Source organism: Pelophylax lessonae, assembly GCF_965119305.1.
Source record: "Pelophylax lessonae genome assembly, chromosome: 12".
In the NCBI taxonomy this organism is placed as follows: domain Eukaryota; kingdom Metazoa; phylum Chordata; class Amphibia; order Anura; family Ranidae; genus Pelophylax; species Pelophylax lessonae.
This window is the reverse complement of record NC_138779.1, coordinates 785,817-811,435: the sequence shown is the minus strand read 5'-3', so window position 1 is coordinate 811,435 and position 25,619 is coordinate 785,817. Positions and strand designations below refer to the sequence as shown.

The 25,619-nt window shown below is 49.9% G+C and overlaps 1 protein-coding gene across 1 annotated transcript in view; it reads right to left on the bottom strand.

Moving 5' to 3' along the window:
• The window catches only part of LRRC38 (leucine rich repeat containing 38), a 50,228-nt gene that overhangs the window by 23,177 nt on the left and 1,432 nt on the right, over nt 1–25,619 (bottom strand). The gene's annotated exons all lie outside the window — the stretch shown is intronic.

The following is a 25,619-nucleotide window of genomic DNA, read 5'->3' as shown; positions in this document are numbered from 1 at the left end:
GTGATCATATCCCCCCTTATGTATTTATACATGGTGATCATATCCCCCCTTATGTATTTATACATGGAGATCATATCCCCCTTATGTATTTATACATGGAGATCATATCCCCCCTTATGTATTTATACATGGAGATCATATCCCCCCTTATGTATTTATACATGGTGATCATATCCCCCCTTATATATTTATACATGGAGATCATATCCCCCCTTATGTATTTATACATGGAGATCATATCCCCCCTTATGTATTTATACATGGAGATCATATCCCCCTTATGTATTTATACATGGTGATCATATCCCCCTTATGTATTTATACATGGAGATCATATCCCCCCTTATATATTTATACATGGTGATCATATCCCCCCTTATATATTTATACATGGAGATCATATCCCCCCTTATGTATTTATACATGGAGATCATATCCCCCCTTATGTATTTATACATGGAGATCATATCCCCCCTTATGTATTTATACATGGTGATCATATCCCCCTTATGTATTTATACATGGAGATCATATCCCCCCTTATATATTTATACATGGTGATCATATCCCCCCTTATATATTTATACATGGAGATCATATCCCCCCTTATGTATTTATACATGGAGATCATATCCCCCTTATGTATTTATACATGGAGATCATATCCCCCCTTATGTATTTATACATGGAGATCATATCCCCCCTTATGTATTTATACATGGAGATCATATCCCCCCTTAATCTCCTCTTCTCAGGAGAGAATAAATTCTGTTCCTCTAATCTCTCCTCATAGCTGAGCTCCTCCATGCTTCTTATCAGTTTGGTTGCCCTTCGCTGCACTTTCTCCAGTTCCCCGATATCCTTTCTGAGAACTGGAGCCCAAAACTGAACTTCATATTCCAGATGAGGTCTTACTATCTACTACATCACAAACAAATCTCCGCAGTGAATACCGGGGCCCCCGGCTGGCTGATATACATTTGTGTGGTGGAGTTCGCATCGCACTGCCATAGACCCGTCTCTGCGTTTCGCTCCAGCAATAGCCGCTCAGAGCGCCCGCTGTTCGGGAGATCAGGTGAGTGGTGTGCAGTCTGCATTTAATGGAAGGTTTCCACTTACAGGTCTTTCCTCAATGCCAGGTAAAGCAATATTCTCTGTACATAGCGATTACCGGGAAACTGACACCGGGAGACATGATGGGAATTTATATAAAAGATTTCCTGAAAAATGCCTACAGAAATGTCATTACAATTCCCACAGCGGCTTCTCTGTAACCTCCTTCACATCTATAGGAATAGAGATTCATCTACTGAATCCGCATCTCAGGAAGCCCTGGAATCAGAGAATCAACATGACAGGCAACTGACGGGTACAAAACTAGGTCAGTTTGTATTTATCCATGACAGCATTGCTTTAAAGCGGAGTTCCGGGCACAAAATCGATCCCTTTTTTTTGTGCCCCTCCGCTAGTTAGACATCACCTGAAAAGGAATCGGATAGTTAGGTTTTTTTTTTGTTTACTCACCTTGTAATTGAAGATCGTAAATACTCACCTCAGAGTACTTCCTCCCTCGGAGCCGCGGCTCCGCCGTCACTTCCTGTCTCGCAATGATTCCTGGGAGCTGAACGTCATAGCTCCCAGGAATCAATGCAACGGCACCGGCCCCGCTCGTCACTTCCGGGCGGCGCTGTGGAGGAATGCGGCGCCGCACCGGAAGTGACGAGAGGGGCCGGTGCAGCGCATTCTGGGACAAGAAGACGCGGAAGAAGACACCGAAGAGGACAGCGCCGGCTTCAGCTGCCCACAAGAGAGATGGAAACACTGGAGAAGAAATTTCATAAGTAAGTATTTCTTCTTGCAGGTAAGTGTGAACCGGGACAGATCAGAGGCTATCCATTGTGGAATGTACCAATCCTGACTGTCCCGGGGGGATGATTATTGAAAAATCATTTCTGTGCCCGGAACTCCGCTTTAAGTGGTCCAAAAGAGGTGCCGGTACTCTTATTATAGCCTATACATTTTTTCTATATCAGGGTCCCCACAGAGGCCCCGCCCCCCACATCAGTTTCCCCACAGAGCCCCCCCACATCAGTTTCCCCACAGAGCCCCCCCTCACATCAGGGCCCCCACAGAGCCCCCCCCACATCAGGGCCCCCACAGAGCCCCCACAGAGCCCCCCCCCCACATCAGGGTCCCCACAGAGCCTCCCCTCACATCAGGGCCCCCACAGAGCGCCCCCCACCTCACATCAGGGTCCCCACAGAGCCTCCCCACAGAGCCCCCCCCCCTCACATTAGGGCCCCCACAGGGCGCACCTCACATCAGGGTCCCCACAGAGCCCCCCCTCACATTAGGGTCCCCACAGAGCCCCCCCATCCCCTCCCATTCCACATCAGGGTCCCCACAGAGCCCCCCATTCCACATCAGGGTCCCTAGAACTGCTCCTACTCACGTTTTTAGGCTGAGGGCCGCTGACACACAGAACTCGCTGTGCGGTGGTGGCCTGGAGTAGCTGGAGGGAGGAGGTTGGTGGAGCCAACACTCGGCGTGCAGCAGAGGAGGAAGGAGGCTCCGCAGTGTATGCTGGGGCCTCGCTCTCCTCCTCCTCAGATGACCTCCCTGGTTGCTAGACGCCGAGTGGCGATAGCAACAAGTGGGCTGGGACTCCAGAGCCAGGGGGACTCACTGGTGGTGACTGGTCTGGCGCAGATTTCCAAAATGAGCGTACCGGTAACGCTAAGGCGCACGGAGAGGTTGCGGTACCCTCAAGAGCCATGTTTGGAAGTGGCGGCACTGAGTACCAGTGCGTACCGGCCCACTTAAAGCACTGCATGACAGGTTCCCTTTACGGCAGTATTGTATGAGGGGATATCAGTAGAAGGTTTCCCGGTGTGAGGGGATAAAGTCTTTGAGCACTTAATTAAACATTGGCTTTTCTCTGGCACCGTTCGTCTTTAAAGGTAAAGTGAAGGTAACACCTCGCAGGCGCGCATCGGATGCCATGCAGGTCAGAACGTCTGATGATGAGCAGATTGTGTTCTACATCTCCGCACAACCAACGTCTCACAGAGGTTTAACCTTGAAACACGACATCAGCGCAGCCAGCGACTCCGCTTCTCTGACTCCGCTTCTCCGACTCCTTCCCTGGCTGTGGGGGTCATTCACTAAATCCTCCACAAAGGAATATAAATGATAAATGTCATCCCAGGCTTTAACCCCTTCAGCTGTGGGACGCACACCGCCTTCTTCTCCTGATATCGTCCTACAAGATTCATTTTTCTTTATTATGCGATCCACAGACAGAGAAATTGTAACAAAATAAAAATAAACTCACATTTTATGAACAGCATTCATATAAAAAATATATTATTAATGCAGATAAAGGGTTAATTTTCCTCATTGGTCCTGAATAGAACTTGTGTTGTCCTCCGGCTCTACAAAGACCGCCCCCTGAGTCAGAGGTAACAAGTGTCATAGACCCGCCCCCTGAGGCAGAGGTATCAAGTGTCATGGACCCGCCCCCTGAGGCAGAGGTAACAAGTGTCATGGACCCGCCCCCTGAGGCAGAGGTAACAAGTGTCATGGGCCCGCCCCCTTAGGCAGAGGTAACAAGTGTCATGGACCCGCCCCCTTAGGCAGAGGTAACAAGTGTCATGGACCCGCCCACTGAGGCAGAGGTAACAAGTGTCATGGACCCGCCCCCTGAGGCAGAGGTAACAAGTGTCATGGACCCGCCCACTGAGGCAGAGGTAACAAGTGTCATGGACCCGCCCCTGAGGCAGAGGTAACAAGTGTCATGGACCCGCCCACTGAGGCAGAGATAACAAGTGTCATGGACCCGCCCCCTTAGGCAGAGGTAACAAGTGTCATGGACCCGCCCACTGGGGCAGAGGTAACAAGTGTCATGGACCCGCCCCCTGAGGCAGAGGTAACAAGTGTCATGGACCCGCCCCCTGAGGCAGAGGTAACAAGTGTCATGGACCCGCCCACTGAGGCAGAGGTAACAAGTGTCATGGACCCGCCCCTGAGGCAGAGGTAACAAGTGTCATGGACCCGCCCACTGAGGAAGAGATAACAAGTGTCATGGACCCGCCCCCTTAGGCAGAGGTAGCAAGTGTCATGGACCCGCCCACTGAGGCAGAGGTAACAAGTGTCATGGACCCGCCCCCTGAGGCAGAGGTAACAAGTGTCATGGACCCGCCCACTGAGGCAGAGGTAACAAGTGTCATGGACCCGCCCCCTGAGGCAGAGGTAACAAGTGTCATGGACCCGCCCCCTGAGGCAGAGGTAACAAGTGTCATGGACCCGCCCCCTGAGGCAGAGGTAACAAGTGTCATGGACCCGCCCCCTGAGGCAGAGGTAACAAGTGTCATGGACCCGCCCCCTGAGGCAGAGGTAACAAGTGTCATGGACCCGCCCCCTGAGGCAGAGGTAACAAGTGTAATGGACCCGCCCCCTGAGGCAGAGGTAACAAGTGTCATGGACCCGCCCCCTGAGGCAGAGGTAACAAGTGTCATGGACCCGCCCCCTGAGGCAGAGGTAACACAAGCAATAATTTAGGTTGGATGAAAAGTTTAGTGCAGGATGCCCCATGCCAATGTAAACCACGCCCCCCGCCGAGTCATTTCCGCACCCCAATCACAAAGAGAAAGAATTCATACAAATAGGAAGATCCAATCAGAACATAGAAAGGAATGAGATTTCCTGAAAGCCGCAATAGGAATCTATCATATTCCATCGGGAGGGTGGGGGAGGGATTACTTTGATGGATCTGGGCTTATTTCTATCCATGGGGGGGGGGGGGGGTTCATTTCTCTCTATGGAGGGGCTCATTGCTCTCTATTGAGGGGCTCATTGCTCTCTATGGGGGGGGCTCATTGTTCTCTATGGAGGGGCTCATTGCTCTCTATGGGGGGGGGGTCATTGTTCTCTGTGGGGGGCTCATTGCTCTCTATGGGGGGTCATTGCTCTATGGGGGGCTCATTGCTCTCTATGGGGGGCTCATTTATCTCTATGGGGGATTCATTGCTCTCTATGGGGGGTTCATTGCTCTCTATGGGGGGGCTTATTGCTCTCTATGGGGGGGGGGGCTCATCGCGCCCTGTGGGTGGGCTCATTGTTTTCTGTGGGGGGCTCATTGCTCTCTATGGGGGGGCTCATTGATCTCTATGGGGGGGCTCATTGCTCTCGGTGTGGGGCTCATTGCTCTCTATGGGGGGGTCTCATTGCTGTCTGTGGGGGGCTCATTGCTTTCTATGGGGGGGCTCATTGCTCTCTGTGGGGGGCTCTTTGCTCTCTATGGGGGGGCTCATTGCTCTCTGTGGGTGGTCTCATTGCTCTCTGTGGGTGGTCTCATTGCTCTCTGTGGGTGGTCTCATTGCTCTCTGTGGGGGGCTCATTGCTCTCTATGGGGGGCTCATTGCTCTCGGTGGGGGGTTCATTGCTCTCTATGGGTGGGCTAGAGGCAGAGGTAACAAGTGTCATGGACCCGCCCCCTGAGGCAGAGGTAACAAGTGTCATGGACCCGCCCCCTGAGGCAGAGGTAACAAGTGTCATGGACCCGCCCCCTGAGGCAGAGGTAACAAGTGTCATGGACCCGCCCCCTGAGGCAGAGGTAACAAGTGTCATGGACCCGCCCACTGAGGCAGAGGTAACAAGTGTCATGGACCCACCCCCTGAGGCAGAGGTAACAAGTGTCATGGACCCGCCCCCTGAGGCAGAGGTAACAAGTGTCATGGACCCGCCCCCTGAGGCAGAGGTAACAAGTGTAATGGACCCGCCCCCTGAGGCAGAGGTAACAAGTGTCATGGACCCGCCCCCTGAGGCAGAGGTAACAAGTGTCATGGACCCGCCCCCTTAGGCAGAGGTAACAAGTGTCATGGACCCGCCCCCTGAGGCAGAGGTAACAAGTGTCATGGACCCGCCCCCTGAGGCAGAGGTAACAAGTGTCATGGACCCGCCCCCTGAGGCAGAGGTAACAAGTGTCATGGACCCGCCCCCTTAGGCAGAGGTAACAAGTGTCATGGACCCGCCCCCTGAGGCAGAGGTAACAAGTGTCATGGACCCGCTCCCTTAGGCAGAGGTAACAAGTGTCATGGACCCGCCCCCTGAGGCAGAGGTAACAAGTGTCATGGACCCGCCCCCTGAGGCAGAGGTAACAAGTGTCATGGACCCGCCCCCTGAGGCAGAGGTAACAAGTGTCATGGACCCGCCCCCTTAGGCAGAGGTAACACAAGCAAAAATTTAGGTTGGATGAAAAGTTTAGTGCAGGATGCCCCATGCCAATGTATACCACGCCCCCGCCGAGTCATTTCCGCACCCCAATCACAAAGAGAAAGAATTCATAAAATAGGAAGATCCAATCAGAACATAGAAAGGAATGAGATTTCCTGAAAGCCGCAATAGGAATCTATCATATTCCATCGGGAGGGTGGGGGAGGGATTACATTGATGGATCTGGGCTTATTTCTTTCCATGGGGGGGGGGGTGGGGGTTCATTTCTCTCTGTGGGGGGCTCATTGCTCACTGTGGGGGGCTCATTGCTCTCTATGGGGGGCTCATTGCTGTCTGTGGGGGGCTCATTGCTCTCTATGGGGGGCTCATTGCTCTCTATGGGGGGGTCATTGCTCTTTGTGGTGGGCTCATTGCTCTCTATGGGGGGCTCATTGCTCTATGGGGGGTTCATTGCTCTCTATTGGGGGGGGGGTCATTGCGCTCTGTGGGTGGGCTCATTGCTTTCTGTGGGGGGCTCATTGCTCTCTATGGGGGGCTCATTGCTCTCTGTGGGGGGCTCATTGCTTTCTGTGGGGGGCTCATTGCTCTCTATGGGGGGCTCATTGCTCTCTGTGGGGGGCTCATTGCTCTCTGTGGGGGGCTCATAGCTCTCTATGGGGGGCTCATTGCTGTCTGTGGGGGGCTCATTGCTCTCTATGGATGAAAAGTTTAGTGCAGGATGCCCCATGCCAATGTATACCACGCCCCCCCGCCGAGTCATTTCCGCACCCCAATCACAAAGAGGAAGAATTCATACCAACAGGAAGATCCAATCAGAACATAGAAAGGAATGAGATTTCCTGAAAGGCGCAATAGGAATCTCTATGAAGGGGCTTATTACTCCCTGTGGGTGGCTTATTACTCCCTGTGGGGGGCTCATTACTCTCTGTGGGGGGCTCATTGATCTCTATGGGGGGGGGCTCATTGATCTCTATGGGGGGGCTCATTGCTCTCTGTGGGGGGCTCATTGCTCTCTGTGGGGGTTCCTCTAATATGAGGTACTCTACCCCTTCCTCTAATATGGGGGGTACTCTACCCCTTCCTCTAATGTGGGGGGTACTCTACCACTTTCTCTAATATGAGGTACCCTACCCCTTCCTCTAATATGAGGAGGTACTCTACTCCTTCCTCTAATATGGGGTACTCTACCCCTTCCTCTAATATGGGGGGTACTCTACTCCTTCCTCTAATATGGGAGGTACTCTACTCCTTCCTCTAATGTGGGAGGTACTCTACCCCTTCCTCTAATATGGGAGGTACTCTACCCCTTCTTCTAACATGGGGTACTCTACCCTTTCCTCTAATATGAAGGGTACTCTACCCCTTCCTCTAATATGGGAGGTACTCTACCCCTTCCTCTAATATGGGAGGTACTCTACCCCTTCTTCTAACATGGGGTACTCTACTCCTTCCTCTAATATGAGGTACTCTACCCCTTCCTCTAATATGGGGTACTCTACTCCTTCCTCTAATGGGGGTACTCTACCCCTTCCTCTAATATGGGGTACTCTACTCCTTCCTCTAATATGGGGGTACTCTACCCTTTTCTCTAATATGGAGGGTACTCTATCCCTTCCTCTAATATGGGGGGTACTCTACCCCTTCCTCTAATGTGGGGGGTACTCTACCCCTTCCTCTAATATGAGGTACCCTACCCCTTCCTCTAATATGGGGAGGTACTCTACTCCTTCCTCTAATATGGGGTACTCTACCCCTTCCTCTAATATGGGGGGTACTCTACCCCTTCCTCTAATATGGGAGGTACTCTACCCCTTCTTCTAACATGGGGTACTCTACTCCTTCCTTTAATATGAGGTACTCTACCCCTTCCTCTAATATGGGGTACTCTACTCCTTCCTCTAATGGGGGTACTCTACCCCTTCCTCTTTTATGGGGGGTACTCTACCCCTTCCTCTAATATGGAGGGTACTCTACCCCTTCCTCTAATATCGGGTACTCTACCCCTTCCTCTAATGGGGGATACTCTACCCCTTCCTCTAATATGGGGTACTCTACCCCTTCCTCCAATATGGGGGCACTCTACCCCTTCCGGTAATATGGGGTACTCTACTCCTTCCTCTAATATGGGGGGAACTCTACCCCTTCCTCTAATGGGGGTACTGTACCACTTCCTCTAATATTGGGTACTCTACTCCCTACTCTAATATGGGGGGTTCTCTACCCCTTCTTCTAATGTGGGGGTACTCTACCCCTTCCTCTAATATGGGGGGAACTCTACTCCTTCCTCTAATGTGGGAGGTACTCTACCCCTTCCTCTAATATGGGAGGTACTCTACCCCTTCTTCTAACATGGGGTACTCTACCCTTTCCTCTAATATGAAGGGTACTCTACCCCTTCCTCTAATATGGGAGGTACTCTACCCCTTCCTCTAATATGGGAGGTACTCTACCCCTTCTTCTAACATGGGGTACTCTACTCCTTCCTCTAATATGAGGTACTCTACCCCTTCCTCTAATATGGGGTACTCTACTCCTTCCTCTAATGGGGGTACTCTACCCCTTCCTCTAATATGGGGTACTCTACTCCTTCCTCTAATATGGGGGTACTCTACCCTTTTCTCTAATATGGAGGGTACTCTATCCCTTCCTCTAATATGGGGGGTACTCTACCCCTTCCTCTAATGTGGGGGGTACTCTACCCCTTCCTCTAATATGAGGTACCCTACCCCTTCCTCTAATATGGGGAGGTACTCTACTCCTTCCTCTAATATGGGGTACTCTACCCCTTCCTCTAATATGGGGGGTACTCTACCCCTTCCTCTAATATGGGAGGTACTCTACCCCTTCTTCTAACATGGGGTACTCTACTCCTTCCTTTAATATGAGGTACTCTACCCCTTCCTCTAATATGGGGTACTCTACTCCTTCCTCTAATGGGGGTACTCTACCCCTTCCTCTTTTATGGGGGGTACTCTACCCCTTCCTCTAATATGGAGGGTACTCTACCCCTTCCTCTAATATCGGGTACTCTACCCCTTCCTCTAATGGGGGATACTCTACCCCTTCCTCTAATATGGGGTACTCTACCCCTTCCTCCAATATGGGGGCACTCTACCCCTTCCGGTAATATGGGGTACTCTACTCCTTCCTCTAATATGGGGGGAACTCTACCCCTTCCTCTAATGGGGGTACTGTACCACTTCCTCTAATATTGGGTACTCTACTCCCTACTCTAATATGGGGGGTTCTCTACCCCTTCTTCTAATGTGGGGGTACTCTACCCCTTCCTCTAATATGGGGGGAACTCTACCCCTTTCTCTAATATGGGGGTACTCTACCTCTTCTTTTAATGTGGGGGGTACTCTACCCCTTGCTCTAATATGGGGTACTCTACCCCTTCCTCTAATATGGGGTACTCTACCCCTTCCGCTAATGGGGGGTACTCTATCCCTTCCTCATATATGGGGGTATTATACCCCTTCCTCTAATATGGGGTACTCTACTCCTTCCTCTAATGGGGGGGAACTCTACTCCTTCCTCTAATGGGGGGAACTCTACTCCTTCCTTTAATGGGGGGTACTATACCCCTTCCTCTAATGGGGGGTACTATACCCCTTCCTCTAATATGGGGAACTCTACTCCTTCCTCTAATGGGGGGTACTATACCCCTTCCTCTAATGGGGGGTACTATACCCCTTCCTCTAATATGGGGTACTCTACTCCTTCCTCTAATATGGGAGGTACTCTACCCCTTCCTCTAATATGGGGTACTCTACTCCTTCCTCTAATATGGGGGGTACTCTACCCCTTCCTCTACTATGGTGGGAACTCAACCCCTTCCTGTAATATGGGGGTACTCTACCCCTTCCTCTAATATGGGGTACTCTACCCCTTCCTGTAATAGGGGGAAACAAAGTTGTTTCCTCTTCAATGTTTTGACCTTCAAGTCTCATCATTCCAGTTGGTTGTCTCCAGACTTCCCCGCCCCCTTCTATCTGCGCCAATTATTCTGATTGGATGGGAAGGCAGACGGACATTTCTGAGTTCAGGAATTGTTTTCTGTAATATGATTAATGGCGGCCATGAGTCTCCACCTTCTATTGTCCTCAGAGGTGGGATCAATGACAAAGCTGGCGATCCTTCCTCCCGGGGGATGGGCTCAGGTGTTGTCTGTAGTGCCCCCTGGGGGGGAGAATGGTGCTAAAGATTGGACCTACTCTCCATCCTAAGGAGAACTTCACTCACACAGGTGTCACCCCTCCCCCCCCAGTCTGTAACGGGGTAAAGGGGTTTGTCGGGGAGAACTGATTTTGATTGGCTCCCACAATCCCTACTAGGCGGGGATGATGTCCCTTGCTCCGCCCCTTCCATCACATGTCCCCTTAAGGACCATTCATAAAGTTCCATACAAGCTTGTGGGGAGCCGGCTGTTTCCTCAGGACGCCACAGCCGCCTCCTGTATCCAAGATGGCGGTACCAGGGGTCCATGGCGGTGGGAAGAACCACGCTGGACCCCAGGACCCGTACCTGAATTATAGAGTATACTTCTGCGACTCGGACACATAAAGTTACATGACAAGTGGCAGCCAAAGTATTTCAATGGAAGTCGTTCAAATCTAAGCAACCTAAAGTCACAGCAACTTTAAAAAGGTTCCTGTACTACTTTGATGCGACTTGAGTGTCATAGGCTGCAATGTAAACTCTCAAAAGTCGCATGAAAGTCGCCTATAAATGTTATCAATGGGAAAGTTTGCAACAGTTAAAGCCAAAGTCACATCCATCCAACACTGCATCAAAGTCACAATGTGAAGCCGCAATGGAAATCGAACAACTCTGGAGTCGCAGAAGTATGAATGGAGTCCTCTTTAGGCCACACATTGGTGAATTTTTGTACAGATATTCCTGGGAACGTTCTTCTATTCGATGAAGAATGCTGGAAAGTTGTATTTGGGGATTTTGACAGGAATGGAGGATTGGGAAAGAACGGAGGATTGGGAAGGAACGGAGGATTGGGAAGGAACGGAGGATTGGGAAGGAACGGAGGACTGGGTGTGAATGGAAGATTGGGAAGTAACAGAGGATTGGGAAGGAATGGAGGATTGGGCAGGAATGGAGGATTGGGCAGGAATGGAGGATTGGGCAGGAACAGAGGATTGAGAAGGAACGGAGGATTGAGCAGAAACGGAGGATTGGGAAGGAGCGGAGGATTGGGAAGGAATGGAGGATTGGGCAGGAACAGAGGATTGGGCAAGAATGGAGGATTGGGTGTGAATGGAAGATTGGGAAGTAACAGAGGATTGGGAAGGAATGGAGGATTGGGAAGGAATGGAGGATTGGGCAGGAATGGAGGATTGAGAAGGAACGGAGGATTGGGAAGGAATGGAGGATTGGGAAGGAATGGAGGATTGAGAAGGAATGGAGGATTGGGAAGGAACTGAGGATTGTGAGGGAATGGAGGATTGGGCAGGAATGGAGGATTGGGCAGGAATGGAGGATTGAGAAGGAACGGAGGATTGGGAAGGAATGGAGGATTGAGAAGGAATGGAGGATTGAGAAGGAATGGAGGATTGGGAAGGAACTGAGGATTGTGAGGGAATGGAGGATTGGGTAGGAATGGAGGATTGGGAAGGAACTGATGATTGGGAAGGAATGGAGGATTGAGCAGAAACGGAGGATTGGGAAGGAGCGGAGGATTGAGCAGAAACGGAGGATTGGGAAGGAGCGGAGGATTGGGAAGGAATGGAGGATTGGGCAGGAACAGAGGATTGGGCAAGAATGGAGGATTGGGTGTGAATGGAAGATTGGGAAGTAACAGAGGATTGGGAAGGAATGGAGGATTGGGCAGGAATGGAGGATTGGCAGGAATGGAGGATTGGGCAGGAATGGAGGATTGGGCAGGAATGGAGGATTGGGTGTGAATGGTAGATTGGGAAGTAACAGAGGATTGGGAAGGAATGGAGGATTGGGCAGGAATGGAGGATTGGGCAGGAATGGAGGATAAGGCAGGAATGGTGGATTGGGCAAGAATGGAGGATTGGGTGTGAATGGAAGATTGGGAAGTAACAGAGGATTGGGAAGGAATGGAGGATTGGGCAGGAATGGAGGATTGGCAGGAATGGAGGATTGGCAGGAATGGAGGATTGGGCAGGAATGGAGGATTGGGAAGGAATGGAGGATTGGGCAGGAATGGAGGATTGGGCAGGAATGGAGGATTGAGAAGGAATGGAGGATTGGGAAGGAATGGAGGATTGGGAAGGAATGGAGGATTGGGCAGGACCGGAGGATAGGGAAGGAATGGAGGATTGGGCATGAATGGAGGATTGTGTGTAAATGGAAGATTGGGTAGGAACGGAGGACTGGGAAGGAACGGAGGATTTGGAAGGAATGGAGGACTGGGTAGGAATGGAGGATTGGGCAGGAATGGAGAATTGGGAAGGAATGGAGGATTGGGAAGGAATGGAGAATTGGGTAGGAATGGAGGATTGGGAAGGAACTGATGATTGGGAAGGAATGGAGGATTGAGCAGAAACGGAGGATTGGGAAGGAGCGGCGGATTGAGAAGGAATGGAGGATTGGGCAGGAACAGAGGATTGGGTGTGAATGGAAGATTGGGAAGTAACAGAGGATTGGGAAGGAATGGAGGATTGGGAAGGAATGGAGGATTGGCAGGAATGGAGGATTGGCAGGAATGGAGGATTGGGAAGGAATGGAGGATTGGGAAGGAATGGAGGATTAGGAAGGAATGGAGGATTGGGCAGGACCGGAGGATAAGGAAGGAATGGAGGATTGGGAAGGAATGGAGGATTGTGTGTAAATGGTAGATTGGGTAGGAACGGAGGACTGGGAAGGAACGGAGGATTGGGAAGGAATGGAGGATTGAGAAGGAATGGAGGATTGGGAAGGAATGGAGGATTGGGAAGGAACGGAGGATTTGGAAGGAATGGAGGACTGGGTAGGAATGGAGGATTGGGAAGGAATGGAGGATTGGGTAGGAATGGAGAATTGGGTAGGAATGGAGGATTGGGAAGGAATGGAGGATTGGGCAGGAATGGAGAATTGGGTAGGAATGGAGGATTGGGAAGGAATGGAGGATTGGGTAGGAATGGAGGATTGGGTAGGAATGGAGGATTGGGCAGGAATGGAGAATTGGGTAGGAATGGAGGATTGGGAAGGAATGGAGAATAGGGTAGGAATGGAGGATTGGGAAGGAATGGAGGATTTGGAAGGAATGGAGGACTGGGTAGGAATGGAGGATTGGGAAGGAATGGAGGATTGGGAAGGAATGGAGGATTGGGTAGGAATGGAGGATTGGGCAGGAATGGAGGATTGGGAAGGAATGGAGGATTGGGTAGGAATGGAGGATTGGGTAGGAATGGAGGATTGGGAAGGAACGGAGGATTGGGTAGGAATGAAGGATTGGGTAGGAATGGAGGATTGGGAAGGAATGGTGCACTCAATGTTAGGAATTTCCTCATCTGAGAACAATTTTCCATTCTGCGTCTTGGAATTTTCTTGTCTTTGTGGTCACAATTAAACATCGATCCCTGCCCCTCCCCCGCTAATGATTGGAGGTAGGTTGTACTGTGTATCGCCAGATTTGGTCCAGCTTGTTTCTGTCCGGGGGTCAGGAAAAGCAGATTGACTTACCTGACCCTCCCCCGGCAGATGGGGTTCCCCAATGCTCTGTGGGGCTATGGTCCCTGCATTGGTCTTGATGACATCAGAGTGTCAGGGAGAAGAGGCTGCGGGGGTCTAGCAGCATGGAGGAGGGGAGGGTCAGGTAAGTAAAAGTGCCCCCCCCCAGGCAGAAATGATAATTTAACCCTTTCATTCCCAGCACAGCTCCACTACAAGGGGGACTTTTATGCAGCCATAGATGATTGGTTAATTCTTCAGCTGATTAAATAAATATGATTGGATTCTTCCATCTACACAATTCATATACAATCATTAAAATCATATTACACATTCCAGTTATATAGTCACAACGGGTATGTTGCACAGATGATCATGGTTTGGTGTCTGGTCCCAACATGTTTCGCCAGAATTGGCTTCTTCAGGAAATTTAAAGATCACTAACAGTCAGCAGACTCAGAACAGCCACCGAGGAGCACCAGGCTGACTGTCCTCATCATTAAGGGAGGAGGGCGCTGTGTGGCCACAGGAGATACATATAGAGCAGAATTATGTAAAGTTCACTTAGGGGTAAACCAAGGGCGCCTAGATTTTACAGGGACAACCAACGTTAGAGATAGAAATGCTGATATGGAACACAGGAAGTTTGTCCTCGGTTTAACCCTAAGTGAACTTTACATAATCTTGGTCTAGATGTATCTCCTGTGGCCACACGGCGCCCTCCTCCCTTAATGGTGCGGGCAGTCAGCCTGGTGCTCTGCGGTGGCTGTTCTAAATCTGCTATTAGTGATCTTTAAATCTCCTGAAGAAGTCAATTCTGGCGAAACATGTTGGGACCAGACACTACACCATGACCATCTGTTCAACATACCTATTGTTATGACCAAATCACTGGCATGTGTAATATCATTTTAATGATTCTATTTTATTCATGTATCAAATAAACAATGTAAATTTTATATTTTGAAGTATATATATATATATATACTATCTTTGTGGCATCGTATTATCCCCTCACATATCTGTTACTCTGTATACATTATTCCAGGGATGGGGTGCCTGATGTCACCCAGCCACAATACCACCAATCCCCAGTATAAATAAATATAGAAATAATAATCCCAGTATAAATCTCGTAGTTTGTGGACTTTAGAACTTTCACACAAATTTTCACTTATTGGGATTTGTTTTACCGATGAGACGGAGCAGAATATAATTTGTTTTTTTCTCTTTTTTTTTTCCCTTTATATCACATAAAATAAAAAAACGCATCAAATCCCACCAAAATAAATCTCTGATTGTGTGAAAATAAAAGATATAAATGTTATGTGGGTACAGCGTCGCACGGCCGCGCAATTACCAGTTAAAGTTGTGCAGTGCTGAATAGCAGAAACTGTTCCGGTCATGGAGGGGGGGGACCTTCCGGAGCTGAGGGGGTTAAAGGAGACCTCCGGTCACAGCATACACCTCCATTCTATGCGATCAGCATTGTAATACGAATACAAACAATCGTTATAACTGACAATCCAATATAAGATTCCTGGAAAATCTCCTTCCATGGTGTGAGCTCTGCCTGTCTGCTTCCTGGCCTCCCAGCATGCTTTGCAGCTTCTCCTTCTTTTCTAAGGACTACATATCCCATGGTGCCTTGCTGATTCCTGTACTGGCTCCGCCTCCTGAAACTCCTCCCCTCAGAAGGCAGGCTCTGTGAAAGGTGTGACCCAGCTGATCCTCCCCACAGGTCATAGTGACTACGTGTCCCAGAATTCCAGGAAGAAAATGGGTGCGGTCTCCTTCAGAGTGATAGGCGGGGGCTGGAGATGATTGGAGGATGATGATGCTGGTGTGGCGATCACAGGTATGCTTTAACCCCCACCCACCCCACAGGGGCATTTATAATCCCCTCTATAGCAGGGATCTGAGGTGGGGGTGGGGTTAATGGACTTTTAGTGTAATAATAATAAATTCCAACAATGAAACCGGCAACTTCAGACAATAAATTGCGCTCGTAAATCTCGGCGATTCGGCGGCTCGGGAAAAAACAAATTCTCTATTTAAAATTTAATTTGAAGAAATGAAAATACAATGAAGTGTTTAATAAGCGGAATGCGTTGCCGGAGTTCTTTATTAGGATGCGTGTAATAACAATGTATCAAAAGACTTGCCTGCATGAGATCCCCAACAGTTACCATGGCAACCGCGGCTCAGCCCAACTTTGCATTCAGCGGAGGTCTCTCTGGGATGGGAAGTCCGCGCGACCGGAATACGAAGTGCTACTCACACCGCGGGCCATCCGGGGGAGGGGGGATATCCGAGCCACTAAGGGACGATCATGGTGTCACCGGAAACACCCGAGGAAGAGGAAATATGGGATGAGGGGGAGGATGGTGTCACCAGAAGTATTCGGGGGGAAGAGGAAAAATCGGATGAGGAGGAGGAGGAGGATGGTGTCACCGGAAGTATTCGGGGGGAAGAGGAAATATCGGATGAGGATGACGATGGTGTCACCAGAAGTATTCGGGGGGAAGAGGAAATATCAGATAAGGATGAGGATGGTGTCACCGGAAACATCCGAGGAAGAGGAAATATGGGATGAGGGGGAGGATGGTGTCAACGGAAACACCTGAGGAAGAGGAAATATCGGATGAGGATGGTGTCACCGGAAGTATCCAGGGGGAAGAGGAACTATCGGGTGAGGATGAGGATGGTGTCACCGGAAACATCCGAGGAAGAGGAAATATCGGATGAGGATTAGGATGGTGTCACCGGAAGTATCTAGGGGGAAGAGGAAATATGGGATGAGGATGAGGATGGTGTCACCGGAAATATCCGAGGAAGAGGAAACATCGGGTGAGGATGAGCATGGTGTCACCGGAAATATCCGAGGAAGAGGAAACATCGGGTGAGGATGAGCATGGTGTCACCGGAAATATCCGAGGAAGAGGAAACATTGGGTGAGGATGAGCATGGTGTCACCGGAAATATCCGAGGAAGAGGAAACATCGGGTGAGGATGAGCATGGTGTCACCAGAAGTATCCAGGGGGAAGAGGAAATATCAGGTGAGGATGAGGATGGTGTCACCGAAACATCCAAGGAAGAGGAAATATCGGATGAGGATGGTGTCACTGGAAGTATCCAGGGGGAAGAGGAAATATCGGATGAGGATGGTGTCACCGGAAACATCTGAGGAAGAGGAAATATTGGGTGAGGATGGTGTCACCGGAAACATCCGAGAAAGAGGAAATATCGGGTGAGGATGAGGATGGTGTCACCGGAAACATCAGAGGAAGAGGAAATATCGGGTGAGGATGAGGATGGTGTCACCAGAAGTATTCGGGGGGGAAGAGGAAATATGGGATGAGGATGAGGATGGTGTCACTGGAAGTATTCGGGGGGAAGAGGAAATATCGGATGAGGATGACGATTGTGTCACCGGAAGTATCCAGGGGGAGGAGGAAATATCGGATGAGGATGGGGATGGTGTCACTGGAAGTATCCAGGAGGAAGAGGAAATATTGGGTGAGGATGGTGTCACCGGAAATATCCAGGGGGAAGAGGAAATATCAGACGAGGATGAGGATGGTGTCACCGGAAATATCCAGGAGGAAGAGGAAATATCGGGTGAGGATGAGGATGGTGTCACCTGAGAGTTGGGAAGGGGTTGGAGAGCACTGGGTGGGGGGAGTTGGGAATTGGGAAGGGGGTGGAGGGAGCACTGGGAGGGGGGCCTGGGAGTTGGGAATGGGGAAGGGGGTGGGGGGAGCACTGGGAGGGGGGCCAGAAAGTTGGGCAGGGGTGGAAGAGCACTGGGTGGGGGGAGTTGGGAAGGGATGGGGGGAGCATTGGGAGGGGGGCCTGGGAGTTGGGAATTGGGAAGGGGGAGCACTGGGAGGGGGACCGGGAGTTGACAATTGGGAAGGGGTGGGGGGAGCACTGGGAGGGGGGGCTGGGAGTTGGGAATGGGGAGCACTGGGAGGGGGACAGGGAGTTGACAATTGGGAAGGGGTGGGGGAGCACTGGGAGTGGGACAGGGAGTTGACAATTGGGAAGGGGTGGGGGAGCACTGGGAGGGGGTGCTGGGAGTTGGGAATGGGGAGCACTGGGGGCAGCAGGAAAGAGGGCAGCTGGGAGTTGGGAAAGGGGCAATGCTGATAATAACCTTTCAGTCTGAGGTGTGATCATACATCCTGTTCATTCTGTTTGCTGCTTGGAACCCCTCGGTGTGAATAATGGGTGAGGGTTGCTCGGGGTTCTCGGACACAGAAGGATGAAGTATTATGGGGTGTCAGCTGGAATCACAGATGGGTATTGGGAATCGCTCGCCCGCTTCCCTCATATAATGTGATGGGGGGTGGGGAGGTGCGGGAGGTAATTAAAGGACTTCAGTAGCTTTGCTTTAATGAATGTTGCGGCAGTGAGCGCCCCTCATCCATCATCTCAGATGAGTCTTCAGGGATAGAATGAATTTCCAGCGTTGTATCCGATCCTTCCACCCGCCGCCGTCTTCCTTATAATGAGATAGTGGGAGGGGCCGCCATTATTTGGAGGGGTAATCGGACTTCAAGGTTTTAATGATTTTCCATCACACGGTCCTTGGATTTGCTGATTTGTACTTCTCCACCTTAAACAGATGGTCACCCCCGTCCTGGATACAGAAACAACAATCAGCAGATAATTAGCGCTGACTGCGAAAAATACGACCCAAAATCGTCCTACACAAATATCGCCCAATCCCTGACAACGCAGAGAAAAACCGCCAGAACCTTCCATGTGGACCGGATCGGTTGCTGACAATTGTCTCCAAGGCCAGTCTTGGGTTTAGGTGATCCCACCGATGGAACGGTTCCTGGAAATGTCTCCACGGATTACAAAGGGTACCTGGGGTAAATGTGAGGATGGTGAAGGGCCGCATGCGGAGAGACGGTAAAACCTAAACTATATATTGGTGACAATCTAAAATAACGTCCTTCCAGGCGCACCGCGTTATTATAGAACCGGTCACAGCAATGTAATGACTGCACTGCAAAATATGTGAACACCACCTGACCTTTACACGGACCTACCGAACATGGCCAAAATTATGTGACCCCCCCCAAATGATGGGGTTCAGGGGTCTCCAGTGAAGGGTCCTGGTAACCCTCCATCATACAAAGACATTGGAGACAATCGTGCTCTTCTAACCTTGTGGTAACATTTTGGTGAAGACCCTTTTCTGTTCCAGTATGACCCCCCCATGTGTACAAAACCAGCTACATAAAGACATGACTGTGCCCCCCCCCCACATACAAAGCCAGCTCCATAAAGACATGACTGGGCCCCCCCCCCCCACATACAAAGGCAGCTCCATAAAGACATGACTGTGCCCCCCCCACATACAAAGCCAGCTCCATAAAGACATGACTGTGCCCCCCCCCCCCACATACAGAGGCAGCTCCATAAAGACATGACTGTGCCCCCCCCCCCCCACATACAAAGCCAGCTCCATAAAGACATGACTGTGCCCCCCCCACATACAAAGGCAGCTCCATAAAGACATGCCTGTGCCCCCCCCCCACATACAAAGCCAGCTCCATAAAGACATGACTGTGCCCCCCCCCCCACATACAAAGGCAGCTCCATAAAGACATGACTGTGCCCCCCCCCCCCACATACAAAGCCAGCTCCATAAAGACATGACTGTGCCCCCCCCCCCACATACAAAGCCAGCTCCATAAAGACATGACTGTGCCCCCCCCCCCCCCACATACAAAGCCAGCTCCATAAAGACATGACTGTGCCCCCCCCCACATACAAAGGCAGCTCCATAAAGACATGACTGTGCCCCCCCCCCACATACAAAGCCAGCTCCATAAAGACATGACTGTGCCCTCCCCCCCCACATACAAAGCCAGTTCCATAAAGACATGACTGTGCCCCCCCCCCCACATACAAAGCCAGTTCCATAAAGACATGACTGTGCCCCCCCCCACATACAAAGCCAGCTCCATAAATTCATGATGTCACCAGTTGGTTGTGGAGGAACTCGAGTGTCCTGTACAGAGCTCTGACCTCATTTGGAGGATTGGAATAAGTGAGGTCTTCTCAATCAACCATAAAGACGTGGGGTGACCAGTTTGGTTGTGGAGGAACTCCAGTGTCCTGTACAGAGCCCTGACCGAGGAAAGATTCACATAGATTCACACAGGAAAGATTCACATAGATTCACACAGAAAAGATTCACATAGATTCACACAGGAAAGATTCACCTAGATTCATTTATCCACACAGGAAAGATTCACATAGATTTACACAGGAAAGATTCACCTAGACTCATTTATCCACACAGGAAAGATTCACATAGATTCACACAGGAAAGATTCACATAGATTCACACAGGAAAGATTCACCTAGACTCATTTATCCACACAGGAAAGATTCACATGGATTTTGAATCCAATCAAGTTTCTGACATTAGCTGAAGCCCCAACAAAGGGGGGGGGGGATTCACCCCTCAAAATGTCTGGGGACCACTGTTGGGCGCTAAGGGTTAATCATCCAATGGGGGAAGTTAAGAACTTCCTGTCACATTCCCAGAACAGGAAGTCAAAGGAAATCTCTCTAAGTGGGACACATCGATTCCCCACCTCGAAGAAGAACTCTCAATTAGTCGTATTATAAAAACACACTTTCCTAAAATAAGGCATCTCAGGTATACTGATCTACGCCTCCATATACACCGGTGACATCTCATAGGACGAAACGCATCGGACAGAACTACAGTGGTGACGTCATCACGCCTGCTGAGGCATTAATCATGTATACCTCAGATGCTGTTTTACTCTTTTTACTTTGTGAGTAGACGACTTATTTTATTAAAGTGTGTTTATATAATACGGCACTGAGAGTTCCTCTTCTGACTCGGTGTACATGGATTCGATTTTTGGACCGTTTGGGTTACAGTGGATTGCTGTGAAAAAAGTTATCCCAGATGGTGAGTGACTTGTGATCATCCCATAAAACATTTGAAATACACATGGGTAGTTCTCCTCTTAATGGGGGATTTTTAGGGCAATCAGGGAAAAGAATAAATCCAAAATAAAATATGAATATTTATTAAAGCGGTAGTATCCCGCTTTTTGACACTTTTACCTACAGGGAAGCCTATAATGCGGCCTATAATAAGGATTACCTGTAGGTACAAATAATATCTCCTAAACCGGCATGGTTTAGGAGACATTTACAGTGCATGCAGCCGCTCTCGCGAGCGGCGCATGCGCTCTGAAGGTCCGGGGGGACCTTCAATTAATTTGCGTGGGAGTGACGTCATCGCGGCTCCGGCCAGTCATCGCGCCGGAGCCGTCTCTTCCGGCAATCACCGCGCCGGAGCCGCCGAACCCGGAAGAGACGCCGAGGGATCATGGCAGCGCCCGCAGCGATGTCCGGGGGTCCGTGTGGGGGCTTCGTTCTAAGGTAAGTTACACATAATGGGCTAGTATGCGATGCATACTAGCCCATTATGCCTTTGTCTTGCAGGTTTTTTTTTTTTTTCCTAGGGTTTACAACCGCTTTAAGAACTGGTTAAAATGATACAGATACAAATATTGAATAACCACATTGCCGAGCCCTGATCATATGGCCAAACTGGAAAATACCACGGTGGACCATAAGCAGGTGGAACCACATATGATACTCAGTCAAGAATTGAGACAAAAGAAAGAAAAGGGGAAAACATGACTCCCATCATGGGAAAGAAAACCCCCCATGGGGGGAGAATGATAAATCCAACGCGTTTCGAAATACTTTGCCAACTTTGAGTTCATCAGGGATGTGTACATGTGAACTATGTAACTATGTAACTATGTAACTATGTACATGTTGTGATCCCCTTTCTAGAAAAAAAGTAGAAAAGAAAAAACAAACAAACAAAAAAAGAAAATACATATATATTACATCACTGATTGATAAGAAGGGCCTTTTTCCAATCAGTGATGTCATTTTATGTATTCTCTTTTTTTGTTTGTTTGTTTTTTCTTTAACAGGAAGTGGAGGAAATCACCCCATTGGAAGACTTCCTCTATTCCTTGTGATAAAATCCTACAGGGGCTCCAATCCCTCCATCCAACACCAGAATCACATGGCTGGCACTAAATAGACTTTACCTGACCCAAGGTATCTGTCATCTACTATGAGGAACACTGGGTGAGGACAGACACGTATGTGGACAGACACGTATGTGGACAGACACGTATGGGGACAGACACGTATGAGGACAGACACCTATGGGGACAGACACCTATGGGGACTGACACGTATGGGGACTGACACGTATGGGGACTGACACGTATGAGGACAGACACGTATGAGGACAGACACGTATGGGGACTGACACGTATGGGGACTGACACGTATGGGGACTGACACGTATGGGGACTGACACGTATGAGGACAGACACGTATGAGGACAGACACGTATGGGGACTGACACGTATGAGGACAGACACGTATGAGGACTGACACGTATGAGGACTGACACGTATGAGGACTGACACGTATGGGGACTGACACGTATGAGGACAGACACGTATGAGGACTGACACGTATAAGGACAGACACGTATGGGGACTGACACGTATGGGGACTGACACGTATGAGGACAGACACGTATGAGGACTGACACGTATGAGGACAGACACGTATGAGGACAGACACGTATGGGGACTGACACAAATCGGGACAGACACGCATAGGGACAAACCTGTATGAGGACAGACATGTATGACAACACACATATAATGAGAGATACGTATGGGGACAGAAACGTATGACAAGACACGTATGAGGACAGACACATATGACAAGACAGGTGTGAGGAGACACAGGCTTGGGGACAGACACGTATGAGGAGAGACACACATGAGGAGAGACACTTATGGCAACACATGTATGAGGAGAGACATGTATGAGGACAGACATGTTTGGGGATAGACACATATGGGGACAGACAAGTATGTGGACAGACACCTATGGGGACAGACACGTATGTGGACAGACACCTATGAGGACAGACCCGTATGTGTACAGACACGTATGTGTACAGACACGTATGAGGACAGACACGTATGAGGACAGGCACGAATGTGGACAGACACGTATATGGACACACATGTATGAGGACAGACACGTATGGGGACAGACACGTATGGGGACAGACACGTATGGGTAGAGACACGTATGAGGACAGACACGTATGGGGAGAGACACGTATGAGGACAGACACGTATGAGGACAGACACGTATGAGGACAGACACCTATGGGGACTGACACGTATGGGGACAGACACGTATGGGGACAGACACGTATGAGGACTGACACGTATGAGGACTGACACGTATGGGGACTGACACGTATGGGGACTGACACGTATGAGGACAGACACGTATGAGGACTGACACGTATGAGGACAGACACGTATGAGGACAGACACGTATGGGGACTGACACGTATGAGGACAGACACGTATGAGGACTGACACGTATGAGGACTGACACGTATGGGGACTGACACGTATGGGGACTGACACGTATGAGGACAGACACGTATGAGGACTGACACGTATGAGGACAGACACGTATGGGGACTGACACGTATGAGGGACTGACACGTATGAGGACAGACACGTATGAGGACTGACACGTATGAGGACTGACACGTATGAGGACAGACACGTATGGGGACTGACACAAATTGGGACAGACACGCATAGGGACAAACCTGTATGAGGACAGACATGTATGACAACACACATATAATGAGAGATACGTATGGGGACAGAAACGTATGACAAGACACGTATGAGGACAGACACATATGACAAGACAGGTGTGAGGAGAGACAGGCTTGGGGACAGACACGTATGAGGAGAGACACACATGAGGAGAGACACTTATGGCAACACATGTATGAGGAGAGACATGTATGAGGACAGACATGTTTGGGGATAGACACATATGGGGACAGACACGTATGTGGGCAGACACCTATGGGGACAGACACGTATGTGGACAGACACGTATGAGGACAGACCCATATGTGTACAGACCTGTATGTGTACAGACACGTATGAGGACAGACACGTATGAGGACAGGCACGAATGTGGACAGACACGTATATGGACACACATGTATGAGGACAGACACGTATGGGGACAGACACGTATGAGGACAGACACGTATGGGTAGAGACACGTATGAGGACAGACATGTATGGGGAGAGACATGTATGGGGACAGACACGTATGAGGACAGACACGTATGGGTAGAGACACGTATGAGGACAGACACGTATGGGGAGAGACACGTATGGGGAGAGACACGTATGAGGACAGACACGTATGAGGACAGACACGTATGGGGACAGACACGTATGGGGACAGACACGTATGGGTAGAGACACGTATGAGGACAGACACGTATGAGGACAGACACGTATGAGGACAGACACGTATGTGGATAGACACGTATGGGGACAGACACGTATGAGGACAGACATGTATGTGGACAGACACATATGGGGACAGACACATATGGGGACAGACACGTATGTGGACCGACACCTATGGGGACAGACACGTATGCGGACAGACATGCATGAGGACAGACCCGTATGTGTACAGACACGTATGTGTACAGACACGTATGAGGACAGACATGTATGAGGACAGACACGTATGAGGACAGGCACGAATGTGGACAGACACGTATATGGACACACATGTATGAGGACAGACACGTATGGGGACAGACACGTATGGGGACAGACACGTATGGGTAGAGACACGTATGAGGACAGACACGTATGGGGAGAGACACGTATGGGGAGAGACACGTATGGGGACAGACACATATGAGGACAGACACGTATGAGGACAGACACGTATGGGGACAGACACGTATGAGGACAGACACGTATGGGGACAGACGCGTATGGGGACAGACACGTATGTGGACAGACACGTATGGGGACAGACACGTATGTGGACAGACATGTATGAGGAAAGACACGTATAAGGACACACAATTATGAGGACAGACACGTATGGGGACAGACACGTATGGGGACACACACGTATGAGGACAGACACATATGAGGACAGACAAGTATGTGGACAGACACCTATGAGGACAGACATGTATGTGGACAGACACATATGAGGACACACAATTATGAGGACAGACACATATGGAGACAGACACGTATGGGGACAGACACATATGGTTACACACACGTATGAGGACAGACACGTATGTGGACAGACACGTATGTGGACAAACACGTATGTGGACAAACACCTATGAGGACAGACACGCATGTGGACAGACACGTATGTGGACAGACACATATGGGGACAGACACGTATGAGGACAGACACGTATGAGGACAGACACGTATGAGGACAGACACATATGGGGACAGACACGTATGAGGACAGACACGTATGAGGACAGACACGTATGTGGACAGACACGTATGTGGACAGACACGTATGTGGACAGACACGTATGAAGACAGACATGAATGGGGACAGACACGAATGAGGACAGACATGTATGTGGACAGACACGTATGAGGACAGACATGTATGGGGAAAGACACGTATGAGGACAGACACGAATGAGGACAGGCACGTATGAGGACAGACACGTATGAGGACAGACACGTATGGGGACAGACACGAATGAGGACAGGCACGTATGTGGACAGACATGTAT